The sequence below is a fragment of the Cicer arietinum genome, chromosome 6, assembly GCF_000331145.2.
Source record: "Cicer arietinum cultivar CDC Frontier isolate Library 1 chromosome 6, Cicar.CDCFrontier_v2.0, whole genome shotgun sequence".
In the NCBI taxonomy this organism is placed as follows: Eukaryota; Viridiplantae; Streptophyta; class Magnoliopsida; order Fabales; family Fabaceae; genus Cicer; species Cicer arietinum.
The window spans coordinates 13,150,390-13,156,879 of record NC_021165.2 but is presented as its reverse complement, the minus strand read 5'-3'; positions in this window follow the sequence as shown (position 1 = coordinate 13,156,879).

The window sequence follows — 6,490 nt, the reverse complement described above, 5'->3', positions numbered from 1 at the left end:
TAACTATATTTATAATACATAAAATATTACTTATAAAACTTATAAATTTATTTTACAAATCAATAATTTTTCTAATCATATTCAATTATTACAAATCAATAATGTAATATTATAATTTAACTATATTTATAATACATAAAATATTACTTATAAAATTATTTTACAATTATTTATAATAAATTTATAATTTATAAATTATTTAACAATTTGATAGTAGTTTATAATTTATATTATTATCAAATTATTTTATAATAAATTTATAAACTATTTTATAATATTATTTTATAATATTATTAGTTATTTACCAATAGTAATAATTTATATTATTAGTCACTAAATTCAATAAATAAATAAAATCACATGATCACTCATAAATATCGACATAAATGTTCTTTATTTAATTTATGAATAATTATATTATTTCACTTATGGTAAGTAATGATTTTATAATTTAAAAATTAAATTACTCATTAATGTCAATCCATTTTTTTAGTAATATTTTATAAAATAAAAATATATATTTTATTTGACAGAAAATACATAAATTTATTAAAAATAATCATAAAATACGAATATCTGAAAAATTATTAAAAAAGTTGTTTCCAATTATTAAAATCTATCATCTATTATATATATTTAAAATAGACTCCGATGTCACAACAACTTATTTTTTTTACAAACTTTTGATGAAATATATTCAATAATTTTTTTACAACGACTTTTCATGTTCGCAATTAAAATATCATAATAATAAAACAAATAAATTTAGACTACGCTACAATATAATTCAACATTAAATATTTTTTTTAATAAAAAATATTAAATAGTAAATCATATTTATAAATTTTTACATCTTATTTTTGGGTTTGTATTTTATATTTTATTTCGTCAAATAAATACAAATACCATTATATGTTGAAAAATAAATTAACAATCAAAGTACAATGATTCAAACTATTAACCTATATAATAAGTTATCATACGAATTTTACAAAATATTTTAAAAATTAAATTAGATGAGTGTGATAAACATGATTTTCCCTCATTTTAATTTTCCTAATCATATTCAATTATTACAAATTAATAAAGTAATATTATAAGATAACTATATTTATAATACATAAAATATTACTTATAAATTAATTAATTAATATATGCACAGCGCGCGGGTCATAATCTAGTTTTAAGTATATTAGAGGTTTAGGGTTCAAGTTAAAAAAAAAAGGTTATTTTAAATTTAAAAAAAATTAATTTTATTTAGGTTAATATAATTTAATAAGTATAATTATTTAATTATACTTCACGGAGTTTGTCGGCTACTAATTTTTGTAACAGAAGCAACAACTCAATGGCTATTTTAAAATGAATTTGTATTTGTTGGGATGTAAACCAAAAATAAAATTACGAGAATTAAAATAAAAAAAATGTTATAATTGAAAAGAATATTTAAACCTTGTAAAATACAGTATTATTAAAAAAGTTTATGCATTAACATTAATAAATATACAATTAAATCACAAATTAAACCGATAATAAATCAAAAGAAATAATGCTGAAGAAACTGACAATAACTTCTTTGTTCAACAACTTCTTTGTCGTAGACGGGATCGCGGACAAATAAATGACGTCAAGACGCCGTCGCCGAATAGAGAGTGGAAGAGTATAAGAGAAATCAATTTGGGATTAGCGTTTTTACAGTCTTCCTTTAATTTGGGGTTAGAATTCTGTAGAGTCGAAGGGCTACAATGCTCACATGTATTTTTGGTTTGAGTTTTTGAAGATTGGTTGCTCGAAATAGGAAATTTTTTGTGATTTTAAGTTGAAGATGAGTTTATAGTTGTTAGTTTTTATTTATTATTAATAATAATAATCAAATTTAATTTAAATAATATTTTATTAAGTAAGTGTTATTCGATCAACAACGTTTACACAATTAATATGTGTACGTCACTCAAAATTAATCACTTTAATATTTTTTAATTAAAAAAATTATATTATGGATTTTCTTATAAATATTTTAGAATTTGTAAGGGTTTTATTCAAAAAAAAATATACATGACAATAATTAAAATGAAACATATTGGTGGAAACCAAAAATATATTTAAACACACACCACTCAAAAAAAAATTACAAGAATGCAACATCATCTTTTATGTTCTCTTTATTTGAGATAAAAAAAAAATAATGACATACATGAATGAAAAGACAATGCATGATGCATGAAGATGCAAATGCTTATTCATGAAGCAATGTTTTATGAGTATAAGTCTAACTAGTCTAAAAAATTTGTTCACATGATTGATATGAATCCAAATGCAACTGAATGAATTCTTTTTGGTTAATGCAAGAGGTAATGCAAATTTAGTGTCATTTTTTTGTTATTATTCTAAATTTTATTAGGATGAAAAAATGACTTTTTTTTTAAGATAAAAATATGTGCAGGCATGTTAATTTTACGCATGAAGAAGATAGAATAAGAGATATATAAATGCATAATGATGAGATTATTTTTGAATTTTTTAGACATGCGTGAGAATGCAAGATAGATTTTTATGGGTGTCGAATGTAAATTAAACACTTATATAAAATGGATTTAAATATACTATTATTATCACTTATGACAATAATGATAAAATGTTATAATTAAATATACTATTATTATCTTTAAAATTTAATTCAACTGATAAATATTTTACTATTTATTTTAAGATAGAAAATATACTATTACTTATTTTTAGAATTATTTTTAATTGATCAAATAAAATTATACATAAATGTTTAATTTAGTTTGAAAATAAAAATTATTGACACTAAAATAGTTAAAATTGATTAAAAAGTATATTAAAAAATATAATGAAAAATTAAGAAAAAAATATCAATTTTGATAACACGGATTTGCAATCGCAATGAGAGCTGCTAGTGTTGGCATCGAGCATTTATTAACATAACTATCTTGACAATATATGTGGTTTTCTTTATTTCATTATCTCCACTAACTCGGCTAAAATTCACAATATTTAGTGACCAAATACCCCATTTTAGATTTTTATCCAATAGTATAATTGATGTTAACAAATCAATTTTGAGCTATTAGCTTTATACTTTTTTTCAAAATAATAATGATAATACAAAAATAAAAATAAAATACAAAATTCAAATGAGAAAAAGTTTTGAATAGTTTTTTTCAAAAACCATCTTTCGTGACTAATTATTTAAAAAGGTAAATTTTCATTATCTAAATTAAAAAACTCTAAAAGTCAATATCTAAATTATTGAACATTAAACTTATTTCTTTTATAATTTGTAACAAGTTCACCTTTAATATACTTCAAAAAAATTAAAATTAAAAATAAACTACAAATAAATAGTCTTTTTAATTAAAAAACAATTATAGCAATTATTGGGTTAGTTAGAGTTATTTTAAAATTTTTTTGAAGTCTAGTTTTTTATAATTTTAATTTAATTAAAACGTGTTAAGTTGGTGTGTTAAAAATTTCATAAACATTAAGAGTTAATAAAAAGCAATATATGTATTTATAAAATGGCATAAATATCATTAATCAAAAATTAGAAAATATGAATAGAACAAAAATACAATATTTACAGTTTATTAAATTTAAATATTTATTTTGATTGTTCATTATTTATTTTATATATTTATTCTAATTATTTTTCTTTTTATATTTTCCTAAAATCCAACTACAAAAATTTAAAATTAGGTGTTCTAATTCTAATTTTTGTTTTCAATGTAACACGCTATCATTAGTGATCGTCAGCCAATACTTTGATCATTGATGACCACCATCGACACTATCAAGATTAATCAACATCGACCACCACTCTTAACACTACTCCATTGCTTCAACCACCTCCTTCATTACCCTTTGTGATCTCCATTGGCCACCACTCCAACCGGTGGCCACCATTGTCGCCAATCACTACTTTAAGAGTCATTCACTTTATGTTCCAACCATTATTATTTAAATAAATAAATTATAACTTTTAATAAATTATTTTTATTTTTTAAAATAATACTTTTTAAAAAATATAAGCAAAGACTTGTTTAGTCCTTGAAAAGAAATGTGAAACCTAATTTAATTGTTGAAAAAAAAAAATAAAGATAATTTGTAGTCCTTAAGAAAATTAAATTGAAATAATTTTTAAATAAATAAATTATAAATTGAAACATTATTACTAAAATAAATAAATTATAACTTTTAATAAATTATTTTTATTTTTTAAAATAATACTTTTTAAAAAATATAAGCAAAGACTTGTTTAGTCCTTGAAAAGAAATGTGAAACCTAATGTAATTGTTGAAAAAAAAAATAAAGATAATTTGTAGTCCTTAAGAAAATTAAATTGAAATAATTTTTAAATAAATAAATTATAAATTGAAACATCATTACTAAAATAAATAAATTATAACTTTTAATAAATTATTTTTATTTTTAAAAATATTACTTTTTAAAAAACATAAGCAAAGACTTGTTTAGTCCTTGAAAAGAAATGTGAAACCTAATTTAATTGTTGAGAAAAAATAAATACCATTTTTAGTCCTTAAGAAAATTAAATTGAAACAATTTAGTCTTTTCAATTTAGTCTTTATTTGTTTACACTTTGTTTGGATGATCAAATTTTTTTGAAGAAAATAAAAGAAAATGAAAAGTGAGGGGAAAAGAAAAGAAAATAAGTTGATTATTTAATATATTGATTTAAGAGAAAATGAAAGAATAAAAATAGAAAAGAAATATGTATATTTATATAATAAAATAAATGTTCTCAAGAGAAAATTTAAAATAATAAAAATAAATTAAAATTAAAATTAAAACTTATTTACTTTAAAATATGAATTATTTTAAAATTAAAATTATTTATAAAAAATTTAAAATTATTCTAAATAAATTATTTATTGATTAGATATACATTTTTTTTATTTAGCTAGTTTATTTATTAAAATTATTTTAAATTTAAACTTATAAAAATTATTTATATACATTATTTAAATTATAATAAAGAAATTATAAAAAATAAAAATAATTAGTTACTATAATGAATATCAAAGTAAAAGAAAAAAATTAAAGTTCATAAACTACTTAAATTAATTTATTAATAAATATTTTAAGTTCATAAATAATTATTATCAAACAAATTTATTACTTATAAACTATAAACTTGTTTTTTGTTTTATCCGTAAAATTAATTACGGGATATTACAAAAACCAATCATAAATGTGTTGTTAGATAAGATTATATTGCCTTCAAAAAAGCTCTATCGTTATTATTATTCGAGAAATTTTAGCTGATTTAATGGCAAAGTCAAGAATTTTTTTAGCTTACCCTAATAAATAGGCAACCTTTTAGTTGATCTTTCTCCTTTTATACGATGCGATGCAATGGCGAGCAAATTCGAATGTAGATAACAAGATATTATTAACAAAATATAAAGAGACTAATATATTGAAAATGATAATATAAAATTAAAAAGAAAACAACGAAAAAAATTCTATACTCTATCTAGAGGGAATGCCATTTATTTTTCCTTCAAATTTTATCTTTATTTAATCATTGTATATATAATTTTATTGTTTTTAGTTACTTATTTTTAAAATTGTTTTTTAATTAACTGAACAAAATTGGATATTATATAAATGTTTAATTTAATTTAAAAATACAAGTTATTGATACAAAAATAATTAAAAGTGGTTAAAAATAATTAGTTCGAAAAATTAAGAAGAAGTATCAACTTTGACAACACGGATTTGCAAGCGCAATGAGAGCTAGTGTTGGCATTGAGCACTTATTAAGATAACTATTTTGGCAAATATACGTAGTTTTCTGGATTTGTATATCTCACTAATTCAGCTGAAATTCACAATATTTATAGGGCTAGTATCCTCATTTAAATTTTAAAAAAAAAATGATAATATGAAAGTAAAAAAAAAGTAAAAGTTTCAAATGAAAAAATATTTTGAATAGTTTTTCTCGAAATCATCTTTCCTAACTAGTTATTTAAAAAAGTTAAATTCTTATTACATTTCAAAAACACAAAATATATTCTAATTTTTTTTAAACAAAATTCTCTAAATTATTAAATATTGAAATAATATCTTTAATAATTTGTAACAAATGGACTCTTAATACATTTTAAAAGAATTAAAATTAAAAATAAACTACAAATAAGTATATAGTCTTTATCTATACATTATAATAAAGCAAAGATGATAATTTGGCAAGTTTGCCACGTGTCAGCCAAATAGAGTCTTAGGAATATATGAAGTTTCTATTAATAGAAATAATACTTCATCGTGCAGATTTATGGCCAATTAAATAATTAAAAATAAAATACTATACACCACGACTACTTGACAGTTTTTTTGAAGGTAAGTGTTTTTTAAACACTACTTTATCAACTACCGCTTCAAATTAATTTAATTAAAAAATTTATGGCCAATTAAAAAATTAAAAATAAAATACAATACACCACGA